This window comes from Hyperolius riggenbachi, chromosome 11, assembly GCF_040937935.1.
Source record: "Hyperolius riggenbachi isolate aHypRig1 chromosome 11, aHypRig1.pri, whole genome shotgun sequence".
In the NCBI taxonomy this organism is placed as follows: Eukaryota; Metazoa; Chordata; class Amphibia; order Anura; family Hyperoliidae; genus Hyperolius; species Hyperolius riggenbachi.
In genome coordinates, this window is record NC_090656.1 from 39,126,544 (window position 1) to 39,144,133 (window position 17,590).

Sequence of the window (17,590 nt, forward strand, 5' to 3'; positions counted from 1 at the left end):
AGACCACTCACAGCTACAGGTCAATATAGAGCAGCGATACTGGAGCGATAAACCAGAAGAGAAATAGTGAGGAATAAGAAGGAAAGACCAGGAAAGAAAAAATTACCTGTAACCGAGTGAGGTAACAGGAAACAGCAGAGACAGCAGGACAGCAATGGATACAAGAGTGAGACAGAGAAACAAGTGGCAGGATTACAGAAAAAGAGTGAAGACTGCAGTGCAGTGTTTGGAGAGAAAGTGTGACAACAGCTGGCAAAAAAGCTACAGAGGAGACAGTAGTGAAGAAACCTAAAAAAACAGCGGTGAAGAGGTGGCAGACAGCAGAGTGATGTGTGAGGAAAATTATAGCAAGTTAATGCTAATAAACTGTATGACATATTTGTTTTCTTTAAAGGTCATTATGCTGTTGCTTCTCTTTTAGAGCAGAGAGGAAGTTCTGAGTTCAGGTCCGCTGTATGCTGAGCTGTAGAGCACTCTCCAAGCTGGGTTTGTTGTTTTATCTGTAATTGTCGTACATAAGGATGATTTAAGGCGGACAGCTTTTCTGCATGCTAGGTAAACTACTAAAAAACTAGAAAACTAGAAAGCTGTATATTCTGGAAAATAACAATGTGCTGCTCACAATCTGAACTGGATTTTTAGCTTCAGGTGCTTCTTTTCCTACAAAACTTATGAATGATCTCACCTTACTTACTAACTGATGATGTATCTCTCCTTATACTGATGATCTATCTCTCCTTATCTGACCTACAATGCTGCCCATAATTATTCATACCCCTGGCAAATTTTGACTTAAAGTTACTTTTATTCAACCAGCAGGTAATGTTTTGACGGGAAATGACATCGGAGTCTCCCAAAAGATAATAAGACGATGCACAAGAGGCATTATTGTGATACAAAATTCTCAGCTTTTATTACATATCCAAAGTGTCCAGTCCAAAATGATTCATACCCTTCTCAAAATTCAATAGAAAAACCTTTATTGGCAGCTTTTTGCATTTCTCCACAGGTATTTTTGCCCATCCATCTGATCTTTAGCTCCCTCCACTGATTCTCAATTGGATTCAAGTCAGGACTTTGGCTGGGCTACTCCAAAACATTAATGTTGTTGTCTGCTAACCATTTCTTCACCCATTTTGCTGTGTGCTTTGGGTCATTATCATGATGAAATGTCCACTGGTGCCCAAGGCCAAGTTTCTCTGCAGACTGCCTGATGTTGTCAATGAGAATCCTTATGTATTGCTCTTTTATCATGGTGCCATTTACTGTGATGAGGTTCCCTGGTCCATGTTCTGAAAAACACCCCCAAAGCAATAGGTTCCCACCACCATGTTTGACAGTGCGGATGGTGTTCTTTGGGTTGAATCAAGGAATCATCATTGTGACCAAACAATTCAATTTTGGTTTCATCTGACCATAACACAGAAGACCAGAAGTCTTCTTCTTTGTCCAGATGAGCATTTGCAAAGGCCAAGCAAGCTTTTGTGTGCCTTATCTGGAGAAGTGGCGTCCTCCTTGGTCTGCTTCCATGGAAACCCAGCAGTGTGCAGTGTCCGTTGGATTGTCTGCCTTGAGACATTGCCATTAGCAGAGCCCAGATGATTCACGAGGATGGCCTTGGTGGTGATCCTTGGATTCTTTTTCACCTCTCTCACTATCCTCCTGGGCAGCACAGGTGTCACTTTTGGCTTCCAACCACGTCCTCTGAGATTTTCAACAGTACGGAACATTTTGTATTTTTTACTATTAATATTTTTTTTAATACTTTACACTGTAGGCATTGGAACCTGACAACATTTAGAAATGGCCTTATAGCGCTTTCCTGACTTGTGAGCAGCCACAATGTGCAGCCACAGGTCTTAACTGAACTCCCTTAACCATGACTGTCCACAAACCAACTGCAGAGAGCTGCTGTTTTTCACCTGTTGAGTTGATTAAAACAGCTGTAACCAATTAATCAGGGTAATTAGGATGCTTTAAAACAGCTTAGACTGTTTGGAATGGTATAGAACTTTGGATTTTCCCACAGACTGTGACAGTTTGTGAAGAGTATGAATAATTTTGGACTGGACACTTTTTGCTCAAATGTAAATAAAAGCTGAGATTTTTTTTCCCACAATAAATGCTCTTGTACATGGTCTTTTTATCTTTTGGGAGACACCTATGTCATTTCCTGTCAAAAAAATTACTGGCTGGTTGAATAAATGTAACTCTAAGTCAAAATTTGCCAAGGGTATGAATAATTTTGGGCAGCACTGTAACTCACAATTTATCTCTCCTTGTCCAACTTAACTCATGCTTTATCTCTCCTTGTCTGATTTTACTCATTATGTACAGTATCTCTCCTTACCTCATCATTTATAATTTCTGGCCCTGATGCACAAACCTATGATAATCATACTACTGGTACTAACGCCAGCAGAGTACCGCAAACATTGCTATGGTAATGCACGTTAAAGGACCACTATCACAGAAACTTGTAGAATTTAAAAAACATGAAAACACATAAATGAAAAGTACATTTCTCCCAAAGTAAAACGTCCTATAAATACTTTTTTCCTATGTTGCTGTGACTTACAGTACATAGTAAAAATCTGACAGAACTGACAGGTTTTGGACCAGGCTATCTCCTTATGGGGGATTTTCTGGGTTTTCTTTCGGTTCCGTCAGAATTCTACTAACTACTGTAAGCGACCACAACAGAGGAGAAAAGTAATTTATAGCTCGTTTTTTCTCTGGAAGAAAGATACTTCACATTTGTATGTGTTTACATGTATTTTACAATTTTTTGCGATAGCGGTCCATTAAGTAATTTGCATAAGCAAAAATGGTCGCAACATATTACCCTAGGTTTTTGCATCAGACCCCTTATCTGATTATGTCATGAATTTTTTTTCCCTTATCTGTTTATCTCTTCTTATGAAAAAAAAGAAAGAAAGAAAAACAGTACCTGGCACCAAATGCAGCACAGCAGATCAACCAGAGCGGGTCCAAGGAGTGTGCTCATCCAAAGGACAATCGTGTTCAATTAAAAAAACAAAACAGAAAATTTAGCTGGGCACTGCTCCCTCTAAAAACCCTTCATTCCAGTTGGGTATTACACAGAGATACAGGACAGTGGGGGAGTCAAGTCCCTGACAGGCTGTTTCGCAGGCTACACCTGCTTCTTCAGAGGCAAAAAATGTTAAAAAGTTTTGCCTCTGAAGAAGCAGGTTTAGCTTGCAGAAACAGCCTGTCAGGCACTTGACACCCCCACTGTCCTGTATCTCTGTGTAATACCCAACTGGAATAAAGTTGACCACTTGAGGACCACAGGCTTACACTCCCCTAGTGGTCAGGCTATTTTTTACAATTCAGCACACTGCAGATTTAACAGTTCCCTGCGCGGCTATACAACTTAGCACACAAAGGAATCTTGCCTCCTTTTCTTTTGGCCTCTGATTGCTGCTGCGTTGTTTGTTTTGTTTTTTACTAATTTTATTGATTTTTTTAAACATAAAATTTGCTTTTTTTTATTTCCCTCTCTCTGAGATCCAGTACTGCGATCACCTCACATAGGCATCTGCCTATGAGAGGGATCCGATTGCGAGCTACTCCAGGGGACAGCCAAGTGACTGGGCTGTCCCCAGTACAGAGCTGCGCTAGATCGCATCACTGTACAAAAGAAAGAACCAGTGGTTTCTATTCGTTACAGCCTGCCAGCTCCGATCGCAGCTGGCAGGCTGTTTACAGAGCGGAGCTCTCTAACTCAGTGGGGATGTGCGATCCCTGCTAATCTCTGCCAATCAGCGTTAGGCAGTGTTGTAGCTGCTACTCTCCAGTCTCCAATCAGCGTTAGGTGGTCGGGAGGGAGTTAAAGGGAGCAGTGCCCCACTGCATTTTCTGTTTTATCTCTCCTTATAGTTGAGTAAATAAGGTGAAAAAATCTTTGAGAATGAACCACCCACAAGAAGATAAAAAGCTTACCAATCTGTGAATTGTTTTTCTCAGATCAGGGCTTGGTTGTGTTCTAGCTGCTGTACAATTTTTATATTCATAACCGATTCATGCAAAATACCGATGCTTGGATTAGAGTTTTTATTGTACAAGGCAATGAGCAAAATAAATGAAATGAAGCAAAACAACAGCAAGGCCCAAACAAAGGTTTTACACTAATCTTCAGCAGAATCCATTAACCAAAAAAAAAAGAGAAATCGCTGAGCATAATTCATAATTCCCCAAAGAGCGCGCAAGAATCAAAATAATTAGCACCTTTCAAATTCCTTTCATTATTCAGAATCGTTTTATAAGTGAGCCGCAGCGAAATCCCATTGTTCTTTATGACTAATCTCTTTTACAGAAAATTACAAACATAATTCTTTTTTTTCCCCAATTTAACTTATCATTGTGTAATGCGGAGTGGTGTGTCTGATAGCGGCTGGATAATTGATTATTCCTGCCGCTGCCAGTCCTAATTAACCCCCTGCAGACTCGGTAACCTTGTGCTATTCCTGCGGTGGATGGGGAATTAACCCCGGAGACGGGATGTGGAGGCCCAGTGATTCATGTACGTCTTATCGGCCTCGGTGTCTGCCGGGCGGGGGGTACGGCTGTCACTGTCAGTGAGGGAGCTGCTACACTCTGTAATAATCTTTATTTAATCCGGCTGCAATACGCTCTGTGTGACCGCATGCGCTCCCGGTGATTATACCCACAGTAGGGGTGCACTACCTGGATATCACATCAATTGGTAGATGGAGGTGCCCAGAAATATAAAATAATTAAAACTGATTGAAAAGGAGAGGTGTAGTTGGCTTACCTCTCTTGCGTAACACAGAGCAGCCAATGCAACTCGATTGAGATTTCCAAGAGTTTTATTGCACAAAGTACGGCCAGACTTTTGCAATAAAACTCTTGAAAATCTCAAGTTTTTAGGGCCAGAGCCCACTAACGCAGTTGTATCCGCTTCTGTCTCCTTTTCAGCATCTGTAACATTGTTGTTTCACTGAAAAGCGGACACAACTGCGTCAATGGGCTCAGGACGTTAGGGCCCTTTCCCATTGATTAGCGATGCGAATGTTGCTACCTCGTCGCATCGCATCACTACTGCTGCTGGCCACGTCACTTCCGCATCTCCCAATACGGAAGTGACTGGAGGAGACGGGGTGGGGGGAGGGGCAAATGCGGTTGTGCAAGAATCTGCAGCATGCTGCAGATTCCCAGATCGCTCTGCACCACTCCACACGCAATGCATGCAATGGAAACTGTTCTATTGACGTGCATTGGGTTCAGGACACCCGCGGTGCAATGCGGCTATGTAGTTGCATCACTCTGCATCTAATGGAAACGGGCCCTTAGCTGCTTTGGCTGTCTTCCATAGGAGAGGTAAGCCAACTACACCTCTCATTTTCAAACAATTGTTACTCCTATCACCTCTGTTGGGAGGTTGTATTTTCCGCATAGCGCTTGTCACCAGGACCAACCTAATTAGTGGGAGTGTTACCTTCTGAGGACCCCGAAAAGCTTGAAAGGGTGGCGAAAATTCATCCGTAAGCCTTACTGTTGGTTGCGGTTTTCTTTCTGGATATAAATCGCAGGGGATACCCCCAATGGGGGGATGAAGTGTTACTGTATGAGGTTGGAGGAGGCACCCTAATAATTATGCAAAGGATAATGTGAGAGATCGCGGAAAAGCCGCCGCATGTACTGGCAGTAAGGCGGCTGTTTCCGCGTCCAACGCGGCGGTTTGCACGCGGCAGCATGCGTCTGGTGTGGCTGGGTCTGTTAGTTCACACAGATGGATGGAGAGCTACGCGCGCGCGCGCCGGAAGTCAGGACCTTTATACCAGCAGCAGAGGTATCAGCTGATCCGGACGATCAGCTGATTCTTGCTGGACTCCTGATTGGCTGAGTGGCTCGGGCGGGGCGGCAGAGTCCTGCAACTATATATACAGCTTGCTTGTCAGTTGCTGGTTGTCTGCCATTGCGAACACTTACGTGGAAGCATTCAGACCATAGTCAGATCCTACAGTGTGTTTGAACCAGGAGGACCTGGGAATTCACACTGAGCCAAATTACTTCTGTTTATCATTTGTGTTATTTACCAGACTAGTTCCAGGGTGCTGAGACCACGGACCTCGCACCCAAGACTAGGGAACTGTATTATCTTTGTGTTATGCTCCAGACTAGTTCCAGGGGCTGAGACCACGGACCTCGCACCCAAGACTAGGGAACTTGTGTTATCTATCTGTTATACTTCAGACTAGTTCCAGGGTGCTGAGACCACGGACCTCGCACCCAAGACTAGGGAACTGTATTATCATTTGTGTTATTCCCAGACTAGTTCCAGGGTGCTGAGACCACGGACCTCGCACGCAAGACTAGGGAACTGTATTATCATTCGTGTTATACTCCAGACTAGTTCCAGGGTGCTGAGACCCCGGACCTCGCACCCAAGACTAGGGAACTGTATTATCTTTGTGTTATGCTCCAGACTAGTTCCAGGGGGCTGAGACCACGGACCTCGCACCCAAGACTAGGGAACTGTATTATCATTTGTGTTAATCTCCAGACCTGCTTGTGACGCCCATCTCCCAGGGGTCACTAGCCACCGGGTCTTCTTGCTACTCAGCCTGGGACTCCACCCCCTTGGATGTCTCAGGCTGCTGCAAGATCTCTGCACTTCACTGCACTGACAACAATCGTTACAGATAAAGGATATATAATAAAACAGTCTCCCCAGAGCAGAAGAAATTGACTTCTGAAAAGCACTTAGTCATTGACCTGAGGAAGCAGACGAATCCCACAAAATGCTTTGCCTTTTATTCGTTGCCAAATAAATCTTTTTACATATCTTATCCTGGTATCTTAGTCTTAGGGATGGTCGGAAATGTCGATTTCCGATTCCGTAGAAATTCAGATTACCGCCGATTACTGATTCCGCGGATTTTCGATCGGTTTCCGATTTACGAGTAGGTTTTTTGAGGGGTTATTTTTTGTATTCTCTGATTGGCCAAATACTTCCGAGTTGACTGAGTCGCATTCTCTGATTGGTCCAGAGAAGAAAAGTAAGTGATTTTTAACTTGTTAGTTTTTGTCACTGAATTATTGGCTCTTCTTTTATCAAAGTGCTCCTTAGAACATTGTTTCCCTGACTTTGTTCCTTTTTTCCTTTACTCTTTCACACTTCACTTATCTTTCTTTTTCTCAAATTCCCAGGTCTATCTATCTATCTATCTATCTATCTATCTATCTATCTATCTATCTATCTATCTATCTATCTTAGCACTGCTATGGTCTATACCGTAGTGTTGCTCTGCAGGTGGCTGTAGCGGAACTGAACAGGGATATATGAAACGCATAGCCTTCCATTGGCCTGACCTTATTTTCCAGATCAGCGAGACTATTCAGCCTTGCTCATTTCCAGCCTTTTCTCTGATCTCTTTCTTTTCTCTCAACTCTGCAGGTCACCCTTATCCCATTTCCTCCCCACCTCCTCCCTTTCTTATTTTGTCCACCTTTTTCTTCTTTTTTATACATGTTACAATTCTTCTTTCTGTCCAGCCCCCCAACTTCTCCATGGGGGGGGGGGGGGGTGTTTCTTCTGTGGTTCTTGTAGAGACCAAGAATACCCAGTGAGAAGTAGGGAGAGACTGGGAGCCCAACGGTGCAGTATCGTCAGTATAGGGAGGGAAAAAGTATATATACTTTATATACTTATATATATTTATATATATATTGGGCAGCATGGTGGCGTAGTGGTCAGCGCTCTCGCCTTGCAGCGCTGGGTCCCCGGTTCGAATCCCAGCCAGGGTACCATCTGCACGGAGTTTGTATGTTCTCCCCGTGTCTGTGTGGGTTTCCTCCGGGTACTCCGGTTTCCTCCCACATCCCAAAAACATACAGATAAGTTAATTGGCTCATCCCTAAATTGGCCCTAGACTACAGTACTTACACTACATAATACATACATAGACATATGATAATAGTAGAGATTAGATTGTGAGCTCCTTTGAGGGACAGTTAGTGACAATACAATATATATATATATATATATATATATACTGTACAGCACTGCGTAAGATGTCGGCGCTATATAAATACTAAATAATAATTTAAAAAAATAATAATATATACCGTATATATATATATATATATATATATATATACACTGTGTATATATATATATATATATATATATATATATATATATATATATATACTCACAAAGGTGGGTTGCAGTTCCCTGCTCGGTATTCCAGGTCCTGCTGGATACTGGATGGTCGCTCTCCTGTAGTACCATAGACTTTCCAGGAAAACTGCAAAGCTATTACCTCCAAAGGAAGTTTGAATGGTAATGTGTAGTATAGAGGCGTCCAATGTGTGTTCTATTTTAGTGTTTAAAATTGTAAATAAAAATAAAAGATAGATAACCACTTACCTCTCCAGAAGATATAGACACAAGTTCAACTGGAAAAATATTTATTCAAAAAGCAATCTGACAGCGCATTTCATGGGTCATGGCCCGCTTCCTCAGGTCAATACAAAATTACTTGATAGCATAGGGGATAGAGTGTTGCCACCTCTATACTTCTGGAGAGGTATGCGAGTACCTCTCTTTTTTATTTATATTTTAAAACACTAATAAAGAACACACATTGGGTGCTTCCATCTTACCCACTACCTGTCATGCTTGCCTGGTCAATGACTATAGGTCAGGCTGTTTGCTCATGTGACTGACCTATAGGCCAGCCCGTAACACCTGCACAAACTCCTACCTAATACAATTCTACAATGCCCTGCAGGCAGATGTAGCATACAGATTGACATATAGTATTCACCAAACAAAGGTAAGAATAATATGCAGTGTAAACTCAGATATAGTCACCTGAGGCCTGGTGTTTGGAGGCAGTCCAGATGATAGCAAGGGAATGACAGGCTGGTGATAGATACACACTTTCCAGAAGACGTGGTCAGTACAATCCAAGTCAGTCCAGGAAGAGTTCATAAGAATAGTCCATTAAACAAGCAGAGGTCGATCCAGGCAACAATCAGGGAATTCCATGGACAAGGCAGAGTCAGCAACGGGTAATCTAATAGAGAGCGTGGTCAGGAACAAACAGGAGTCGGCAACAGGAGACCGATCTGGAAATAAGCTTGGTCAAGATACAGACAAAGTCTGCACCAGATCAGCAGTTGTGAGTGCAGTCTCCGCAAAAAGCCCAGCAGAGGCTATCACGGGTGATGACAGAGGGCGCTCACCTTACTTTTATACTAGGACTAAGCAATCAACTAAAAGGTATCCAAAAGTAACCAATCATCCAGCGGCGTGTCAGCTGACTTGCTGACACGCATACATGCTGTCACTGTTTACAGCGGCGGAGCGCGTACTGAGGACACGTCCACTGCTTAGCCAATGGGAACTGAGCGTCATGCGCTCCACTGACGTCAGAGCTTCGCCGAGACCCAGAGGCGGTGCACCTTAGGGTGGGTCTTGGCGTTCTGCTGCCATGAGCAGAGAGATCTTACATTACCTCTTTTCTCCACTTCTCTGTCCCTTTATTCCACCCTACCTGTGTGTTTTAAGTTTTTTCACTCTCTCTGTTACCCTTCCCCATATATGCCTTTCCACTCCTTCTTTCTTTGCCCCCCCCCCCCCCCTTACCATTCTCTCTCCCATCCCTCCCTCCCTCCTTCCTTCCATCCCTCCCTCTCTCCCCTCCCTCCTGTCCTTTCTCTCTCCCTACCCTCTCTTCTCCCCTTCTTCCTTCACTCTCTCTAGCCTCCCTCCCCCCTCGGGCCAGTAAAAAAGGGCGCACAGGGATAGTGGACAAAAAGGGCGCCGCCATAGACTGTAATGCAAAATATAGGCTATTGGGCGCCCGACAGGAAAAAAGGGCGCCCAAGAAATAGCGGTTGCAGGGATCGTGTTAACAAAAGTTTTCGTTTACAGAATAAAGTTTATTACAAATATCGTTTACAAGTTCGTTTTAACTTTGTGGTTTACTTATTTTTTTGTTTTTAAATTTCGCTTATAGGAGCTTTTAATTATTTTTCTGTTTTTAAATTTGGCTTTCAGGGCTGTAACAAGTAAATTTTCGTTTACACTTTTTATCATTTAAAATTCGTTTTCATACGTGTAATGCTTAAATATCGTTTTCAACCTTGTTCTATTGGAAATACGTCGCTTTTGGTATTAACGTAGTTTTTTACACTTATAATGCGTTGATTATAGTTTTCTAATATATCGCTTTTAATATTACTGTTATTTTCAGATTTTTAATGCATACGTGATTGTAAAAAGAATAAAAGGTAATTAAATGAACTTAAAAAAACCAACTGGTTAAACAGAGGAGGCAGCGGTGGTCTTACCCCCTCCAAACAGACACAGGCAAGGACTGCGATTCAGACAGTCAACAATTTATTCGGAACTCCAAAAAACAATGCAACGCGTTTCACGGGCCATACATCCCGCTTCCTCAGGCAAAATACAGTAGAAGTCACAGCATCTGTATTATATCAGCAAGCTTGGCGCCTCACAGAGGCGCCGAGCTCGCTGATATAATACAGATGCTGTGACTCCTACTGTATTTTGCCTGAGGAAGCGGGATGTATGGCCCGTGAAACGCGTTGCATTGTTTTTTGGAGTTCCGAATAAATTGTTGACTGTCTGAATCGCAGTCTTTGCCTGTGTCTGTTTGGAGGGGGTAAGACCACCGCTGCCTCCTCTGTTTAACCAGTTGGTTTTTTAAGTTCATTTAATTACCTTTTATTCTTTTGGCGTCTCTGTATCTTGTACACTACATTGAGTCCACCCTGGGTGGAGGGTTGTTACCCTATTTTCCTGTCTACAGAGAGCGACTTTTTATTCCTGAGTGGGGTCAGGATTGTTCTCCCCACCTGCCTATACAGTGGTTGCCTATTGGTAACCCTGGTTTGTAAGTATAATTTTAACTTCTCATTTATTTTGTTGTCCCCAAGACGAATTACACTATTGGGGCTCTTGGTGTCCCTCTGCTTTATACGTGATTGTAAGGCTATCTATTATATATATATATATATATATATATATATACCTTTTTCTATTTATAATATTATTAATGTGTACGTGATTTTATTTTAACGCTATTTATTCTATTACAAATATATAAATTATTCTATTCATGTTATTTATAGTGAAGTATTTTTAGGATTAAATATATTATTGTTTATATGTGTGTAAGAGGGTAAGGGTTAGGCATGACCAGGGGGGTGGTTAGGGTTAGGCACGGGCAGGGCCGGTTTAAGCAACAATGGGGCCCCAGGGCAAAATAAACCTGGGGGGCCCCCCCAACATATACCCCGGAACAAAAATCGGCATTAGGGGACCTTTTTTGCAGCTGGTATAGTCAGGGTGTGAAGTCCCAATCGGTCGGAGCACCACATTCTGGCTATCCCAGCCTGCATGGGGAACAAGGGGTTAAAAAGTTTCAGGAGGGGGGACCCCACATAATTTTTTTTATTTTTAATTCCCACACTCTAAACATAAAAAAAATAAAAATTGGGAAAATAGGAAAAAATGCCAGGGATCTTCATACAGCCATATTGCGGCTGTATAGCGATTCCTGGCCAAAGCGCTGTGGCTGCGCATAGACCCCCTGGAAACTTTATTGCGCTTTCGTTTGATGCATGTAAAATTACACTACCGTTAGGTTTGCTACTAAAAGTGACATTTACCGCATTTAAAAGTATACTTTTTTCCTTCGAAACTTTAAAATCGATTTTCTCAAAAACTATAAGGTCTTTTTGAAAAATTGTTTTGTCCTCTTATTCCTAATGATCTCCTTAACATATCCTGAAAATTTAGGGTTTCTAGCATTTAAGGTGGATTTGCTATTAACCATTAAAGTCGGCAGGTTTTTAAATGTGTATTTTTTTTTCCTTTGAAACTTTAAAATCGATTTTCTCAAAAACTATAAGGCCGATTTGAAAAAAAAATGTTTCCTCTTGTAGCTACTGGGGGCCCCTACAAGCTCTGGGGCCCTGGGGCAGCTGCCTCCTTTGCCTTAATGGTAGCGCCGGCCCTGGGCACGGGTGCGCAACGTGGCTAAGCGCCGAAACGCATTGTGGCGATAAGACGGCTTGCCGAGAGGAGTAGGAGCCGGCGGTTGTCCCCAGTACACCTGCATTTCATCGCACACGGACCCTGGAAGCCCTGGCCAGGCTCAGGAAGTGGGAGATACTCGCTGGCGGCCCCCTACATGTGCAATACTTGCACATTCATTGTAAGTGCAATTGTTTTATGCGTGATATTGGTGAATAAAGAGTTAATGTACCATAGGAGCGCACCCTTGTTCTCTTGTTTCCATATGCTAAATTCCTGGCACCACCCAGTGGAGGGAGCAGCACCGTGGCCATAACACTCATTTAAAGGGCCACACTTAGCCGCAGCCCGCAGCTAGCGCCGGATTAACACTTTTCTTTTTACGACTAGGGGGATGGTTAGGGTTAGGCACTACCAGGGGAGATTTAGGGTTAGGCACCAACAGGGGGGGTTCTGCGTAAGAGAAGGGATAGGTATAGTTACAGTACAATATTTGTAATATACACAATTTATTTAATTATGTATATTTACACAAAGGGGGTGGGGTCTAGGGGTTAGGGATAGGGAGAGCCTACAGTTAGGTATAATTGCAGTAAAATATCTGTAAAATCTACCATTGTATTACTATTTACTACTTAATACAAGTGTAAATATCATTTTTTGTTATAGACGCTATTTGACGTTTCATTTCCGAATTCGTTTGTTGTTATAGACGGTATTTTGCCATTTCATTTCCGTTTATTGAACCAATTTAGCACTATATTTTCATTTATAAGCTATAAACCAAAAATATTGTTTTACATTACAACTTATAATTTCGGCTATATCCTGCGCCCTTTTTTGATACACGCTTTTCCCCTCCCTTCCCTCCTGCCTCTTCCCTCTCTCTATCGCTCTTCTTCCTCACTCCACTTCCTCCTCTCTCCCTGTCTTCTCAGTATCCCTTCCCATTACTTATTGTCTTTATCTTCTCCTCCTCTTCCCTCCCTCCTTTGTCATACTCACACGTTCTCTTTCCCTTTACCCCTCTACCTCCCCTCCCTCCCTACCTGCCTACCTCCTCTCCCATCCCTGCCCTCCCTCCCTCCTCCTCTCCCATCCCTGCTCTCCCTCCCTCCCTCCCTCCTCCTCTCCCATCCCTCCCTCCTCCTCTCCCATCCCTCCCTCCTTTGTCTTACTCCCCGTTTCTCTTTCGCTTTATCCCGCTCCCTCCCCTCCTTCCCTTTGCTTTGTCAGTTATTCTCTTCCTCTGTCTTCATTCTTCTCACTCCCCATTTGTTATTCTGGCACTTTCCCTTCCACTTTCTGTCTCTTGCACATTATTCTCTGCTCTCTGCATAATGTGATTGGAATACATTGTATCTCTCTCGGTATATTTGTATATTGTCACCTCGGAACATATAATTCCCCTCTCCTCCTCCATTGTTGTTATCAGCATGTCGCAGTACAATGTGAGTGTCGTGCGTCGTGTCAGTGACTCCCCAGCTGTCCAGTGTGACATGTGAAGTATTGATTGGTTGGGGCATGTGCTGTACAAATCACAGGTTCTGTCCTGTTGATGCCGGAGGACATTTGCAGAATAATGACATGGAGCCCAGAGACTCAGCAATCCTCCAGCAATGAGGCAGAACATTCTGTCTGCAATGTCACTCCTCTCTCTTCTGGAGAGATGACCATGGAAGCAGAATTCCTGGCTGATTGCTATTCTGGTCACCTCCTCTTCATGCATCCAGGACTTCTCACGAGTGTCACCTCTCCTTTGGAGCGCTCTCCCATAGCTTGTTTGTCTTACTACAAGATTTGCCATAAGGCACGGTAGGCACGTGACTACAGGCGCCTGATGATGAAAAGGCGGCTCACTGCCCTCCTTGAGCGCCTCCCTCCTTCCCTAACTATGGAGAGTCCCCCTGATGAGAGTGTAAATGAGAGGTTACTCACCCAGCTCTCAGCATTCCACTGACGAGTTCTCCCTTCAGTCAGGGGCACCTCTAGCTACTTAATGCTGAGGTTCCTCTATCTACCTAATACTTCGGGGCACCTCTAGCTACTGAGGGTACTTCTGGCTACCTAATACTAAGGGGCACCTGTAACTACCTATGAGGGGCAAGGGAAATATGGGAGGAGTGACAGCTGGGACAGCCAGCACACTTGCAATGCAGTGTGGCGGAAGTTTGCAGGTACATGGAAGGCCATAGTTATAATTTAAAGCTCACTGCCTCATCTGCTAATACCTTGGCCACTTCTCAAGTGTCTCCACACCCCTACCCTCTAGATTGTAAGCTCTCAAGGGCAGGCTCCTCCCTATAGTGTCCCAACCCTACCACCCTCTAGATTGTAAGCTCGCAAAGGGCAGGCTCCTCCCTCTGGTGTCCCAACCCCACCACCCTCTGGATTGTAAGCTCGCAAAGGGCAGGCTCCTCCCTCTGGTGTTCCAACCCCACCACCCTCTAGATTGTAAGCTCGCAAAGGGCAGGCTCCTCCCTCTGGTGTCCCAACCCCACCAACCTCTAGATTGTAAGCTGGCAAAGGGCAGGCTCCTCCCTCTGGTGTCCCAACCCCACCACCCTCTAGATTGTAAGCTTGGAAGGGTAGGTGTGATGATCCGCTCAGCTGGCTGCACAGGACGACAGCTGTTTGTCCATTCCTCTAGTCTGTGGGCTGCAGGTCTCTGGAACAGAGACCTGTCTTTTCATTGCAAGTTTCTGTTCTGTTCTCTTGCTGGGGAATTTGCATACATTCGTTATGCAAATCCCCTACCTGCCTTCTTTGATGACTGGCACTATAAGAGCTTTATCTTTCCCAGAATGCTTTGCTGGTCATTTCCCTTCCATGCTCAGTTCCTGATGGACACTGCTGGAGTGTCAGCCATTGCTATCTAGTATAGTTAATTCCTGGGGGTTGCTTTTGGCTCCCCTTCTAGCCCAGTCAGGTTGTATTATCTGTATTGCCTGTTCTGTCTTGTCTTGCCTGTTTGCCATTGTCCTGTCCCTATGGTGGTTGACAGGAAATGGTTCTGATCTATGTTCTTGGAGTATAGCTGGTGCAGCGGTTGCTACCAGCTATCTCTTCTGTTCTGTTTCCTGGGATCGCGCTAGCTACTTTGTGCTAGCGCTGGGCATCCTTCTGTTCTGTTTCCTGGGATCGCGCTAGCTACTTTGTGCTAGCGCTGGGCATCCTTCTGTTCTGTTTCCTGGGATCGCGCTAGCTACTTTGTGCTAGCGCTGGGCATCCTTCTGTTCTGTTTCCTGGGATCGCGCTAGCTACTTTGTGAGAGTGCTGGGGATCCTTCTGTTCTGTCTTGTCGGTCGCGATTGCGCTGTCACCAACGGCGGTTGATAGCGAATCGTTCTGTCTTGCTGAGATCGCACTAGCCGCTAGCGTTAGCGGCTGTGGATCTTTCTGATCTGTGTTCCTGCTTGGATCACACTTGCTCTGGCGGAAGAGCGGTGGATCCTTCCTGCCTAGTTCTTGTTTTTCGTGTGTCTGTCTTGTCCGCTGCGCTTGCTACAGGCTCGGTGAGGTAACCGTTAAGCAAGCGCTCGCGTCCCCTGTTTCATGTTTGTCTGTTAAGGCCTCGTTCACATCATTAGCGCAGATGGCTGTGCGATTGGAACGCAACGCGTCCGATCGCACGCCATCTGCGCTCCTATGCGCTGCGCTGCAGATCCCATTCATTACAATGAATGGGATCTGCGCTGCGATTCCCAAAAATGCGTGCAGCACGCGATAGCGCAATCGCGCTGCCACGCAGCGCATATGATGGGAACAGTAGAAGGGCTGTCTATGCCCTTCTACCATTCTTGCGTGTCGCACACTATACGCGCTGCCAAAATGCGCACGGCAGCGCGTATAGTCTGAACGAGGCCTTATGGTTAGTTAGGCGTGCTTGTCTCTATTGTGCTTATCACGTGGAGATCGCGCATAACCGCGTGCACTGTTGCGAATGAGTGCGGTGTTCGCGGTTAGCTAGCGGTTGTTATTTTCCGTATCTCCTTATTGTATTTGCTGTGCCTTTGCTACCCTTGTATTCTATTCTGTTCTGCCTTGTGTCACGTCTCGCGATCGCACCTCTCGCGATCGCGTTCCTATTTCGTATCTGCTGTTGTGTGTGTGCGCGGTCGCGGAGTGGCGACTGGATTGGCGCACACACATACAACCTATCCCTTTTGCTCAATCTCATTCACAATCGCCTCTCTTGCGATTGCATTCTGCGCTTCGTACAATTCCTGTCTGGCACTTGTGGAGGTACAGAGGATTGGTTCCTCTGCACTCCCCAGCGCCATCTGCCAACAGGAATTTCCCTCTACAGGTGCGTAGCACCTTTTGCTGGGTTCCTGCAAATTATACGCTTGTGGAGGATCTCCGCCGTGTCAGCGCACGCGTTGTGCGCTGATCACGGGGAAAGTTCCACAATCGTGACAGTAGGGACCTCGCCCTTTTCGTTCCGGGTTCTGTACATTTTATCAAATGAAAATGCATCCGTATTTGTGATGTTTTTTGAACAACACATTAATTGTATGTATCTATACTTGTATTACTAGTTATCATGATTGTATAATATATTGAGCTGTTCATGTATCTATGCTCCCCATTATTGTATGTTTTGTACATTGCACGATGCTACAGACGATATTGGGGCCGTATAAAATAATAATAATAATAATAATAATAATAATAATGTGGTTCTCTATTTAGATTTTATAATGTTGGACTGGATTGACCTGTTACAGGCAGAAGGAAAGGATTTGCATGGCCCCTCTCAATGTTGTGAAGTGATGCATTATGGGTCCTGCCCAGAGCTAGCTTGAGTGTAGCCATGCATTTAAATATTAGTGCACAGATGAGCCATTCAACCATGCCTCCCGATGATGCTAGGAGAACCCGGCGAAACATGTTGGGTGAATTGGTGAAGGAATGACCACTGCTAATGGCATGTCCCGATGACCATTCAACATACAATGTGGGTTACATAGATTATTGTATAACATTGATACATAATTGTAACTGACTTGAAATACCTACATACACTCTCTAAATGGCCCTGCTTACCTTTACTCAGGACTGCCATCCGGGCAGTACTGCCTTGTAGGGCCCAATGAAAGTCTGGGGCCCAGCCCTGAATAGTGGCAGTGCAAGGGATAAGACCCCTCCCAGATATCACTGGGGCTTACGTGATGACATTATTGACAAGACACACAAAATTTATATTGCGCTTTTATCCTGGCGGGCTCGAAGCGCCTGAGCTGCAGCAACTAGGGTACTCTCTATAGACAGTAGCAGTGTTAGAGAGTCTTGCCCAAGGTCTCCGTACTGACTAGTAACTTCTACAAACAACAAAAAACAGTAGTTACTTCAGTATATTCTAAAACCCCTTTTATTAATCACATACTGAAAATATTAAAAAGAGCTTAGGTACACCGTCACTTTAAATCCTGCACACATGAACTACAGTCTGATGTAGCTGGGCCCAGCGAATGAAACACTGAAATAGAGATCTCTAGAAAAAAGACTGTATGAGACAAATGCTTG

General features: G+C 44.4%; 1 long non-coding RNA gene across 3 annotated transcripts in view; it reads left to right on the top strand.

The window, feature by feature from the left end:
• Nucleotides 1–17,590, top strand: part of LOC137537647 (uncharacterized) — an 84,048-nt gene that overhangs the window by 218 nt on the left and 66,240 nt on the right. For all 3 annotated transcript variants that reach the window (XR_011024643.1, XR_011024644.1, XR_011024645.1), the window contains exon 1: nt 1–332. This exon is cut by the window's left edge and continues 218 nt beyond it. This is a non-coding gene — a long non-coding RNA (uncharacterized lncRNA). The remainder of the gene's footprint in view (nt 333–17,590) is intronic.